The sequence below is a fragment of the Cupressus sempervirens genome, chromosome 9 (assembly GCF_028749045.1).
Source record: "Cupressus sempervirens isolate cs-2001-9-10 chromosome 9, ASM2874904v1, whole genome shotgun sequence".
In the NCBI taxonomy this organism is placed as follows: Eukaryota; Viridiplantae; Streptophyta; class Pinopsida; order Cupressales; family Cupressaceae; genus Cupressus; species Cupressus sempervirens.
Genome location: NC_143126.1, coordinates 817,414,828 through 817,428,897, shown reverse-complemented (window position 1 = coordinate 817,428,897; position 14,070 = coordinate 817,414,828). Strand labels below are relative to the sequence as shown.

The following is a 14,070-nucleotide window of genomic DNA, read 5'->3' as shown; positions in this document are numbered from 1 at the left end:
GCAGAGTAAATAGAGTAGCATTTATACAAGTGAAAGTTGCATAATGACCAGGCACCCCACTCTAGCATTCATATAAGATCTCTATAGCAAGAATTATTGATGCCAAAAAGTGTCACAAAGTAAATTTATGCAGCGATCAAGGTCCTATTTGCAGCACAAAATTTACAATTATCATAATATCAATCAAATAGGGAAAACTTTGCACGAACTTTATATTATCTCCAATCCAAAGATTACATTTGCAATAGACTCACTATGAATTTTAATTCAAAATGGTGATCAGAGCTAAGTATAACCTTGACAGGAGGTGATCTATTTTCAGTGCCACGTTTTTGGGGCTCATACAACAAAAGATGAGGAAGATCTGCGTGCACAACAGGAATGGGAAAATGAGCATCACAATTGGAAGCCGTCCATGCTTTAGAATAGGATTTCCATGGTGTCATGATCAGAATTCTACATACAAGATGAGCAATCCACGTCTTTTGCAACAGAAGGGGCAGTCCATACCTCACTCACGCAATATATAGAGGAGAAGATTCACACACAGCAAGTAGACAAAAGACCTCCACGGTTCAGTAGCAAGCAAGCATGTTAAAGAGCCCCAGCGTTAAGAAAAAAGCTACCCACGCCTGAATAAAGAAACCGTTTAAGTGTTGAGGCAGCATTTTAAAGAGGGCTCTCATGTTAAGAGGGTGACCATACGCACGGGAGGGAGCAACTTTTCAGTTTTTGTATTATCAAATTAAATATGAAAATGCCCAAGTTTGCAGGGGGACGGTATCTGTAAGGGAGGCTCCACGTTTTCTTATAAAGCCGTAGCAAATCTTCTAGGCAGTCCACGCCTTTTTAATAGAAAAGAGCTAGCCGCAGATAGTAAAATAGAAGGCAATGGCTATCCGCAGCATGTCTGAAGGTAGGGGCGGTAGAGTAAAGAGGCCATTACAAGTTAGAAAGCAGCATGCCCAACATGGAGTCAGCGACATCCTTTCAAGCCGCCAGTAAACAAAAGCAAAGCTCATGCCTTTTTCAAGGAACTAAGGCACAAAAAGGAACGCAGTCAAAGCAAAGAGCAGTGGCAACAGGATTAGATAAAGCCGCTAATGCTGGGAAGAACTCGCACACTAAGAAGCATTCATGCGAAGCCAGAGCCAGCGCTTGTGAAAACATCCCAAAAAGCATTATCCCACATTGGTAAGTGGCGAAGCAATTTTATAGTTTAAATACTAAAGCACGCTCCATACAATATGAATTGAAGTGGAAGGCTTTTGGAAGCCAACGTGCATGTTGTGGATGACATCAGCATGACCGAGGAAATGCAATATTTTAAACAGAGATGCAAAGACGCTGATGTGGCGAGTTGATGAGCGGACGCACGAGATGACGCCACGTGGCGGAGATTGACGGTGCCCACTTCCCCGCAATATGAAGTTGCGCCCGGTTTAAAAAAATGCGGGAAAGCGAAATTAGGACACGTGGCAAGTGGGTCCCGGCTGGCGGCAAGGTGGCAATCAGAAGCAACTTGAGAGGATGCATCAGATCGTGACACGTGTCACGATCTAACGGTCGGCGCAATCCCGCATTATGGATTTGTAGGGATTTGAGTAATGCGGGGAAGCGCCTTGGCGACAGGTGGCGCTGGGTCCTTGTGGTGCTGACGTGGCATTTGAGAATAGTGGTCGACCAATCAGAAGCCACCACATGGCAGAAAGCTGGTCAACTGAAGGTTGACCTCGGATTGGAAAGAGAGGGAAAATATATGATGTTTGAAAAGATAAATTTTTAATATATTTTCTTAAAAAAATGCACGTGATTGAGTTTTATTTCAAAAGGATGCATATTATAAAGTTTGGACATTAGATTTTTAAATTTTTGAAATAAATTTAAAAAATCAAATGGCAGACCTGATCTTTCTAGCAGGGGAGGCATTTTTCAAAATGATATTCAAGGGGTTTCGTAGAGGCTAGATAGGCGATGTTATATATCGTCGGAATCGGGAGAAGACGAGCTTTCTGATTCCGAAGTCAGTTTTTGCACAGGTAGTAGCTAGTTCAAGCTAAAGGAGGTTTTCTTTCAGGTTCCCAGATTGCAACCGAATTCAGGTGTCAATATTCAAAGTTGTTTTCTACCATGGAAATAACCTGAATACGGTTAAAAGGAAGTGAAAATGAGATTTGAGGCAATTTTAACCATTTTCTAATCAGATTGAATCTCAATTTCATCAGTATTTCATTGAGGCAAATCAGATATTTTGGTGATTCAAAGAATTTCATCATTAGGTAAAGGACATTTACAAATCAGTTACAAAAAATGATGAAATAAAATCAGATCACAATGGTAGAAAGAAGAGAGAGGTGATTCAGCTGAGAAAGATTGAATTCCAAGTGGACAGATGGCAATTGTAGATCAGATTCAGGAATTCACCCTTGTCTATATCATTCTTTCTCTGATACATTGTATTGGTTCCAGTTCCAGTTTTTGTTACTGAGAAACCAGTGGGTTCCAGTTTCTGGAAAGAAAAAGTTCATTGCTGTGATACCATTGGGGATTCCAGTTTTTGCACTGTGAGACCATTGGTTCCAGTATTTTGACATGTTTCCATGACCGTGACACCATTTTCTTCAGCAGAACTCTCATGTGAACAACATTGTAGAGATAATATAGATAGTTCTGAGATATTAGGTTGTTTCATGTTTTAATTTTATGCATCTGAATGTATAGTTTCAAGGAAAGGAATACATATGAGCAACAATTTCACTAGTTTTGTTCTGGTTCTTGTCTCCTGTCTCAGCAATCTGTAAGTCTTATGTGGTTTTGGAACAAAGATTTGAGACCCATTTGCATCCCTTTCAGGTTGTATGTTTGATGTATTTTGTTGTTGGACCAAAGGGCCAAGTAAATGCTCAATATGTTTAAACAAGGTTACTGGTTGTTTGAGAAGGATATTTTGTGAGAATGAGACCTGAATGAACACTGATGTCTGAATCACAAGGTGGTTGGATAGATCTGATGTCTGGGTATATGAGATACGCCCTGATGTCACAGATGTATGTTTTGAATTCATGGAATTGCCCAATGGATTAGGCACTGATCAGTTATAGGATCACTAGTTATATTGTTGCATTTTTGAGGTTTTGTTGAATCAACATCTTTAATCAAATGAATTTCCCTTTCATGTTGAAGAGCTATAAACAGAATGCCCTCACTCAGCCTATAAATTTCATTGTTTTGCATCTAGCTACTATAGATATATGTTATTTCATAAGTTATTAGGAGAAATAAGGGTTTCTATTTGCTTTGTATTAGATTTAGTGTATGCTTTGATAACTGGTACCATATAAGGAATCTATAGGTTCACCCGCCTAGGTTTTGCAGAGCCTGAAGTGCAGAAGGAGTATAGCCTTATAGTTGGCCTGGTGTCTGAATGGATGTGTTGATAATGGGAGTTAGCTGCCCCTAGATGCATCTTGTTCTCATCAGGGTAATTGGAAATGGGTAACATTTTCAAACACCAACAAGACTTTCCCATGGAATTAAATTCCAAGACCCTTATGAATCCTGCATAGGTATTGGCATATGTTTTTCAAGACCAAATCAAAGTTGTTGCCTTGAGACTTGAACTCAATTGTTGTAATGGAGAAATCTGGGCATGTTGACATGGAAATTCAATTTCTAATCAAATCTTAGTCTATTTAGGAAAGAAATCATGCAACCAAGTGAGAAAAAATTATTTCCAAAAGTGAACACCAAGCCCTTTGGAGAGCAGAAATCAATGAGCAAACTCAGAAATCTGAAAGGACAAGGAGGAAAATTGATCATGTTTCAAAAAGATAAAACTTAACAACTTTGCAATTGGATTCCAAAGGCAGGTCATAATATGAGCTTGCCTTGGAATTGAATTCCAAAGGCAGGTCGAAATCTGACCTTGCCTTGAAATGAAGTTTCGACCCTTAGGTGATTTACGCCCTTAATGCAAATCATTTCAAACAAGTGCAAGTCTACCAAGGGTAAAAGCTAGTTAGAAAATACAGTAGCGATAAAAATAGGTCAGCCTTGGCAGACATCAAACAAATTGCAATTTGAGTTTAATCTTCAATCAGGTCAGCTACTCAAAGAGGCATGTCTTTAGAGTTTGGGGGCCTATATATGAAATAATAACCGCCTCCTCCCCTCATTCAATCCAATGATATAAAGAGAAGAGCAGAATACAAGTGCAAAAGTCAAAAAAAGGAAAAGAAATCAAAATCAAGTTTGCTGGAAACCGTGATATCAAGAAGTTTAGTGAGAAGAAGACGATTTGGCTTCCCATTGTAGGCGAAAGCTAACAAATTTTGTAGACCTGAAACTCACATCCTTAGAATTTCAATCAGGTATGGGGACTGATGATGTTGTAATGTTAAATTAATGAAATCAAGTAGATTGCTGAATGTTTTTCAAGAGAAATTAGATGATTTAGGCTTAGAAGATGGAAATTAGAAGTTAGCAAACAAAATCTGGGCTAAAATCAGAATATGGTGTTTTGTGGAATGAATGGTGAACTTTTTTGAAATGAGATTCTACAGATAGGGAATTTTCAAATCAGTCATGTAGAATCTCAAGAACTTAAGGATCAAATTTAGTAGGCGCTTGAAGGTCATTTGAATTAGAAATTTTAAGGATGTATACTATTACATGTTGCAAGTTAGGAGTGAAATGAGAATAATATTACTTTGACGAATGTTTTTGTTTTGCAAGGTAAAATATGTTGGGAGCAAAGACATGATTGAACTCAAGGAAGACAAGCGTAAATCAAGTATGTTTCACAGACCAAGTCTACTTCTAAGTGGACGAAGATTGGTGACATGAATCTCAAACATGGAGCAAATTAGAGATCAGACACTTAGGAGAAACCCATCAAAGTTGGCAAGGTGAGTGGTGACAAATGGAACCGTTCAAGCAATAGCCTTCCCTCTAGTGATGTGATGCATTGAACTAATGGTGGAATATGTTAAGCATGATGATCTTCTAACAAGAGCAATCTATCACGGTCCAAAGAAGAAGAAGTTGGTATCACTTATGAAGTGGGAAATAGGGAAAGCATTAAGCATTCTGGTTCACAAAGTCAACATCTACATAACGCAGGAAGAAGATTTGAAGTAATGCATTGAAAAAACCAATGTTTGCACCAATATCATTAACAATGATTGGCTAATTGAATCACGGAAGCATCACTCCCAATTGCCAAAGTTAGCCAAACTTGATTTTTCGGAGGATTATGATGGTGATGTCATCATCATGTCGTGTCAAGTTATGGAAAGCCCACAAGGTGCAATCTTCAAGCCTTGTATGTTCTACTTCATGGATAAGATATCTACTAATGAGAAGATGTTTGATTGGGAAAACATAATAAAAAACCAATTTGCATCTCCAATTGAGAATGTTAGAAAAGACAAAGCAATTTTAAAGAGCTCTTATGTGGCATGCATGATTAAGAGGATGTACACGTATCTAAGATTGAGTTCTATAGGCTTAGTTGGGACTAGAGCCAAACAATTCTTAGTGTGGGAGTGTTATCCACTATTGCTCTCCTATGATAAGATTCAAAAGCATAAACACAAGCTAGGCATTTCCTTTTCAATTCATTTTGGGAATTCACTTGAGACATGCAACACTTCAAAGAGCTAAGGCAACAAAAAAATGAATGGAGTACTATGCATTGGGAGCCTATGGTTTGAGGATGAAGTTCTATCCATGTCAAGAAATAAGGAAATCTTATGGAAACAATTATAGACATCAACCACACTTCAAGGATTATTGGGTGAATGCACCCAATGATTATGATGTAAGGAATAGGATGTTCTCTAGATTGACAATGGCGATGATTAGAACATACAAGTGGCTTCAAGTTCTAGATAAACTTGAGGATGATGGAAATCATGTCAAGGAGGACTATGAAATTGTAAGAAGCAAGAAACAAATCCCATTGATAGTTCCATGATCATGAATTGACTTGCAAGCATTGATGATACCAGTTAAGTGCCCATTTAAGCATGGTTAGATAAGAAAATGGTAAAATTGAAAGAAAGTGAAATTCCTTTGAATTATGACTTGGTGAAAGATATGGAGGAGCTTGAGGAAGAATTGTGAAGGAATATAGATCATAGAGTTCAACAATGAACTTATTTTTTCAATTTAATCAGATAGGGTGATAATGTTGTATCAATTTTATAAATCCCTGTGACTGTATTGTTACAACAAAATATTACTGATTTATATTCAATACTATAGATGTAGAAGACTTGAGATAAATATATAACTACACTACGTGTACTTTTCATGAACTTGTGAATGATGATTTCCAATATTAGCAATATCAAACAATATTTATATGTAATCCAAAAGGCTTACCCATGTAGGGGCATGACTCTTCGTGGTTTATGCCACACATGGCCATGTCCCTATGTCGATAATAATCCGAATGAATGCCCATTAACACATATCTTAACAACCTTGATGAAGGGTAGGCAAGCCCAATAACATATGTGCCTTATTTAACATGGATAATATTGCCACAGGGATATGTAGATCTTGATCTATCAAGAGTGGATCACATGGATTGCAGGTTATGTTACATGATTATTAATTATGTATAATGTCATTTAGATTACATTATTTAACGAGAGTCATTATTAAACACAAATAGATATGTGATCAGTTGACAATTTATTTTGACATACAATTATATATATATATATCTTTGTGTGTGTGTGTGTGAATTAGACTTCAAGATCCAACTTATGCTATATCTTCAACACTCCCTCTTAGTGAGGGAGGATTTGAATAAGTCAACCATCATCGAGTTTGTAACTCAAAATATCATCAATCTCATATTCTTGTAACATGAGCACTAGCATAAATATGCATATTAATAAGTATATCCTAGAGGGTTATCTGATTTTTGACACATTTTGGGACAATAACTGATTGTAGTCTATCAGATAACATCTTGATCTCAGGGACAACTTAATAGTCTCCATAATGACAAGTATCATGATCTCTGACACACTTTGGGACATCAAATTAATGGAGTCTTATCATGATACATTCATTATCATGATCTCTGGTACATTACAGGACAACAACTTAGTGTAGTCTATCATGATACATTCATTATCATGATTTTGGCCACATTTCAAGACCAACTTAATGTAGTCCATCATGATAACAGGTTAAGCCATTATTAAGATAGTCACCTTACAAATACATCAAGGAAAGATTGTCGCCTTTCATGACACAATCCACACATGTAAGATAATAACTCTTTTAACATTTAAAATATAAATGAATATATATTAAATTTAACCATGACTGAGACTCAATCTCAGGAATTACAATTACATTTTAGTCATACCAAATTTACATCTAAAGTACCCACTTTCAATTTTGCAAGAGATTTGGTAAATATGTCGATAGTTCTCTCTTTAGTAGAGATATATACCAACTTGATGACATTCCTATCTACCATAACTCTGATGTAGTGATAGGGAATTTCTATGCGCTTTGATCTGTTATGAAAAATTCAAGTTACTAATGGCTTAATCAACAATGTATAACTGTGGGATTCAAGGACTTCCCAAATAGTCCAAGTAGTAACTTCCTTAACCACAATCCTTCTCCAGCTCCCATAGAGGTGGCTACATATTCTACTACAATGAAACTGTCGATTGCTTCTTGTTAAACCAAGATATCATAGCATATCCAAGGCTGAAACAACATCCTGTATTGTTTTTATGATCAATGGAACTATTGACACAATCTAAATTTGAATACCCTTGAAGTTGAATTTCAACATTGTTATATTTTAGACCAAATCCAATGGTTCCACCCAAGTATCTCAGAATATGTTTAGCTTCCATGAGGTGAATTTTCTTAGGTTCATACATGATTCGACTCAATGCATTTATTACATAACATATAACTAAGTGTGTATTCACCAAAAAAATTATTGATCCAATTATCTGTTTGTAGTATGTGGGATTTGTAGATTCAGATTCAGATGCATCACTTTTGAGCTTATGAAGGTTTCTCTCAATCAGTGTAGATAATGGTTTACAACCATCATCCCAAATTTGTGCAAGATGTCAATAGTATATTTGCGTTGATTTAGCAAAATATAGTTCTCCTTTGTTCGTACTTCTAGTCCCAAAAAATAGTGTAGAAGACCTAGGTCTTTCATTTCAAATTTAGATGTAAGGTCTTGTTTACATTTTGCAATGAGATAATCTTCTTCTGTTATTAGAAGATCATCAACATAGATTACAAGTATTCACATATCACTATCTAATACTTTGGAGTATATGTTTGGATTAGCTTTTTTGGATGGATATTTTGCAATCAATAGCTTATTCAAATTCAGTCGCAAAATAGGTAGACCAGCTGCATCGTATGAGACAAAGTCTCTCCTACTTTAAAGAGAAGGCTCCCCCTTCTCATCGTTCCTTGGATCAACTCAAGGTAAGAAATAAGTTGAGAGATTTGTAAGGGGTGTTACTAATATTCTTTGCTCTTAACCTTCAGGAAAGAATCTACTTACCCATGGAGCGAGTAATGGGAAAGATGAAATCTCTAACTACTTGTTGGAAACAATGATACTGACAAACCAACACCAAATTAAAGACTGATGATATCATATTGGTCTGGCTATAAGTCCTATTTTACTCTATTCCATAAGGAACACCTATGCCATTGGGGCGCAAAGACTTCCAGAAGTAGGGAATTTCTAACTATTTTTCATGAATTTGAGATGGTAATACAAGTTACAGCCAAAGATTCTAGTCTATATATCACCAAAATCCCTCCCAGTCAAAGTTTCGGCTCTAATTCTTTCTTAACTTACTATGCTCTATTATTAAAACATACAATAAAACATTAATCAAAGGCAATAGACACAAATTACAATCAAACCTTCCAACTTGTGTTGTCACAATTGCTTCCAATCAAAGCTTCAAATCCAATTGCTCCTTTTCATTCACTTTTCTTCCAAATTGGCTTTACACAATCAAAGTTATGCTTGCACAAGTTTGGCAGAGATTTCTTGTATATAATAAAAGATGATTTTTACAACAAGGGGCACTCCTTTTATAGGAAAAGAAGTGAGAAAGAGGAGAAAAATGTGGGAGCAACTTAGCCACCTTGACCTAGTCAAATTATGTGAGAAGAATTATTGGATTACATGTCATGAAAACATGCAATCAAATTACATGCAATCAATCTTGTAGATTATTAGCAAAGGCCTTGTACTTGATGGTGCAATTGTGAATGATTGTCGATTTAGGAGTTCTTGTATTCCATGTCATTGGATTCTCTTTGATGAACCACTTGTCATTTGAAAACTTGACGTAATAAGGCTTTTCCTCATTACATAGTTGTGAATTATTCTTTGTTAGATTCACACATTCTAGAGTTTCTAACATTTTGAAAGCCTTCTCAATGATGTCTAGATGTAAAACCATTCCTGTCAACATCTTGAGTTGATTTCTCTCCCTCTCTCTTTTTCTTTTAAATCAAAGTGCTTTGGTGCATTTATACACGATTTTAGGCTGTAGGAAAGCCATTATGGAAGTGGAAATCAAATGAATATCGTTTCTTTGGATCCAAAGTGTATCTTCTTGATGGGATGCCTCTGTTTTATGTGGAAATTATGACATATCTTAAAAAGTACATTGCAATATGAAGATGAAAACATCTTCCAATGGGATTAGATGTTAGCATGAATGCTGATGGTATTTCTTAGGGGGAGTATCCTAAGCATTGGAGAGCTAGTTAGCATTATTGACATGTTGCATTCATGACTGTGTTTGTCATTGATGTCAACATAGTATTGTTTCAGTAAATACTGGCAGAGTAGCAGACATAGAATGAGGTCATATGGATTGTGTATTGATTATGAGGTCAAGCATAGCTGATGATATGTTCTTCATTGTATCTTGATGAACTAGACAAGTGAGCATATAGAAAGTCGAAGACATGCAAGAGTTATTCTAGAATTATAGAGGATAGTGTGCAGACACGACATCTGAGAAGTAGTTTTTGATGTTTGGATTGTATCTCTTAACACTGATAGAATTGTGATGAGTGAAGTTAGTCAGTGACAATAGACAACCTAATGATAAAAACAACGAGTGTGCAAGGTTAGAGGTCGCACGAGTGAAGAATTATATTTATTGTGAGTTGACAATGTTTTATAATTACAAAAATTTGTAATGAATCGTAATATCTTAATGAGGTCCTATTATAATTAATTGGGAAAGCCTCAAGGCTGACTCAAGGAATTATTTTGAGGATATAGAATAAAGGAAATTTATTTTCCTTGTGATGAAGTGTGCATGTGAATTCTATTGAATGTGAGCAAGTGATATGTGAAGTTGGTAAATGCATGTAAGTGATCCAAGTGATTATTGGATACAAAGCTGGTGATATGGTATTGAGATTAGAAGAAATTGGTTTGGTCAAGAGGATAGAGGAGTTCAAATTCATTTGATTATTTACAATGAATAATATAGAGATTAGTTAGACAGTGTGTTCGGTGGTCTTGCCCCTAAAGCTATTTGGACAATGGCTCCATCTACCTTCTACAACTTCTAACAGGGTTGGAAAAATGGACTCAAAGTCTCCTAACATGGATTGATATGTACTGAATTTATTTCATTGGCTCCTAATAGAGTTCATCCTCTTACAAGGAACTTTTATATTAGTACATCATTTTGTGGTTACCATCCCCACTGGGGTTTTCTCTCTAATCAAGGGTTTTCCTAGTTAACACATGTGGTGTTATTGTGCATGCGTATCTTCTTATGGTTGATAGTTATATTGTTCACATGGTTAAGGATTAATAAAATTGATAAATATTTTCTTAGTTGGATAACTGATTCACCCTCCCTCTTAGTTATTTTGGTGGACTTTACTTTATAACTATTGGTATCAGAGCTTTAAGTCCTTGAAGGAAAAGCCCAAAAACTTAAGGAGACCAATGGAGAGTCGTTTAAAAAAGGACAGTCCCAAAATTTATGGAGTTAACTATGACAACTAGAAAGAGAAGATGAAGACTCATTTGATGTGTATGGTTCTAGGATATTGGCTAATGACAAAGAATGGAAAGAATATTGTGGAAGAAAGCAAACTTGAAGAATGTAGTGAAGTTGAAAGAGATCTATTTATGTGCACTATGCATGCCAGAGAAGCATTATTGTCAGCTCTTCCTAAAAATGCATTCAGTCAGGTAAAATCCTTAGAGACATCTCATGAAATTTAGAAAGCTTTAGAATCTACTTTTGAAAGTGATGTGCATGCTAAGAGAATCACATTATAGAATTGGATATATTTGTTTCAAGATGCTAAGAAGATGGAAGATGAATCTATAAGAAGCTATATTGGTAGAATATCATAAATTATTGTAGGAATTAAGTCTTGTAAAGGATCTAAAGATGAATATTAGATTATATTGAAAATCTTGAAAACCTTGACACCACCATTTAGGCAAACAATGCAAATGACTGAGCAAGTGATACCTAGCAATCAGAACTTTACCAGAGAAACTCTACTTGGAAGATTAGAAATAGTAGAAGTTAGCTTAAAGCAATGTGGAGAATTGCCAAGAGTGGAAACAACTTTTAGTACATTAAGTGTTCACCCTTCCTTGTCAAGAAGTACAAACACTAGTGGAGACTATGCTAGTAGCAACAAATCCAAATTTGAGGAGGATAGAAGTATTGAAGAATAAATTTCTTTGCTTGTAAGGAGAGAATCAAACAATAAGAGAATCTTTAAATGTTGGACTTGCAACGAATTTGGTCATTATGCTTCTAAGTGTCCTACAAGGGAGAAAAGTATAAGAATTTCAAGTCTAGAAGACCTGGAGATTGTCTGTATGAAAATGAAGATGATGAATCTAATGAGAGAGTTCAAAGTGAAAGTGATGATGAGCTAGGGTTTGTAGCTATTAAAGAAGAAGTCAGAGAAGAGAAAGACCTAGTTTTGCAAGTTGAAAAGAAAGTTGATTGGATCATAGATAGTGGTTGTTCACATCATATGACTAGTGACATGAATAAATTTGTTAAGTTCAGTAGTCATGATGGAGGGATTGTCAGAGTAGGTCTTGATGGAAAGACTAGTGCCAATGATGTCTATTTTATTGATGGATTATATTAGGTGTTGGAAAGTTGGTTGATAAATGATATTAGTTACAATTCATAGAGAAGACATGCATTATCAAAGATAAAGAGTGCAAGTTGATTGACATTGGTACAAGATCCAGAGGTAATGTTTTTCAATTGAACCCTACAGAGATGACACGTTTGGTCGCAAAAGTGGATAAAAATTGGTTATGCCATAGGATATTTTGTCATATAAAATTTGATAATATTATAAATGTTAGTAGTATATTTGCTGTCAAAGATTTACCTAAAATTGTGAAGCCTACTAATGTTGTGTGCAAAGAAAGTGTTATGGCTAATCAAAAGAAAGTTTCTTTTCCTAGCAAGAAGTTCACCACCACATCAAAAGTGGAGATTGTTCATACAGATTTGAGTGGTCCTATCAGAACAAGAGGATTCCATGGTGAAAGGTACTTCATAATTTTACTAGGATGATGTAGGTAGCATTCCTTCAAGAAAAATTTGAGGCATTTGAAAAGTTGAAGTTGTTTAAGAATAGAGTTGAGAATGAATGTGGACTGAAGATAAAAAAATTTAACATCAGATAGAGGTGGAGAGTTCACCTCGAATGAGTTTAACACCTTTTGTGAAGTGAATGTTATAAAGAGACAATTATCAACACCTAAGACCCCTGAGCAAAAAGAGATTGTTGAAAGAAGAATAGGTTTGTAACAAAAGCCTCGAGAGAAATGATGTATCAAAGATATTTTGGAAAGGAAAAATCAATACAACAATATACACAATGAACATAGTGCAAATAAGAAAAAGGTACAAACAAGACTCCCTATGAATTATGGTTTGGACATGCACCTTTAGTGAAGTAGTTTAGAATTTTTGGAAGTAAGTGTTACATAAAGAGAGATGATGATATTGCTAAGTTTTATGCAAGAAGCAATGAAGGTATATTCCTTAGTTATTCATTGAAAAACATAGCTTATATATATTTTAATCAAAGAACTGAGACTATTGTTGAGTATGCAAATGTAAAAGTGGACGAAAAGTTTGGAATCAAAGAAACAATGTTGGATTATAACTATGATGAAGAAGAAGCTAATCCTAAATCTATTATAGAAAATGAAGTTGTCTTCGCGACTAACAATGATTTGCAGAATGATGTTCAAGTTTTTGAATAGAGAGAAGAACCAAGATTTGAACCTAGAGAAGAAGTAAGAGTTGAGTTAGTAACACCTACACGTAATAGGAGTTTGATAAAGAATCACCCTGCTAATCAGATCATTGGAAGCAAAGAAAGAAAAGTTATAACAAGAAATAGAGTACATGAACAATTGTTTGATTTCTTAGGTTGAACCAAAGAGTGCAGATGAGGCATGCAATGATGATCATTGGATTCAAGCAATGAAGGAATGACTAGATTAGATTGTAAAGAATGAGAGATGGGAATTGGTTCCCAGACCTAAAGATAAGAATGTTATAGGAACTAAATGGGTTTTCAGAAAAAAAGATGAATGAATAAGGTGAGGTTGTAAGAAATAAAGAAAGATTGGTATGCAAAGGATATTTACAGCAAGAAGGTATAAACTATGAAGAGACAGTTTCTCCTATTGCTAGAATTGAAGCAATAAGAATATTTTTGGCTTATCCAGAAAGTAAAAAGTTCAAAGTCTATAAAATGGATGTAAAGTCATCATTTATGAATGGAGAACTTGAAGAAGTCTACATTGAGAAGCCTGAAGGATTTTCGTAGACATAAGAATAGGATATGGTATGTAGAGTGAAGAAAGCATCGTATGGCCTAAAGCATATGTGAGATTGGACAAGTATTTGACAAAGTTGGGATTTGCTAAAAAGTATGACATAGAGTAATTTGTGTATGCAGTGAAATCCCAATGTGTAAAGAATAGTAAAATTAGTCTAACAT

At 35.4% G+C, this 14,070-nt stretch overlaps 1 pseudogene; it reads left to right on the top strand.

Moving 5' to 3' along the window:
* Nucleotides 1-961: 961 nt before the first annotated feature.
* LOC149541194 (endoglucanase 1-like) overlaps nucleotides 962-14,070 on the top strand; it is a 110,041-nt pseudogene continuing 96,932 nt past the window's right edge.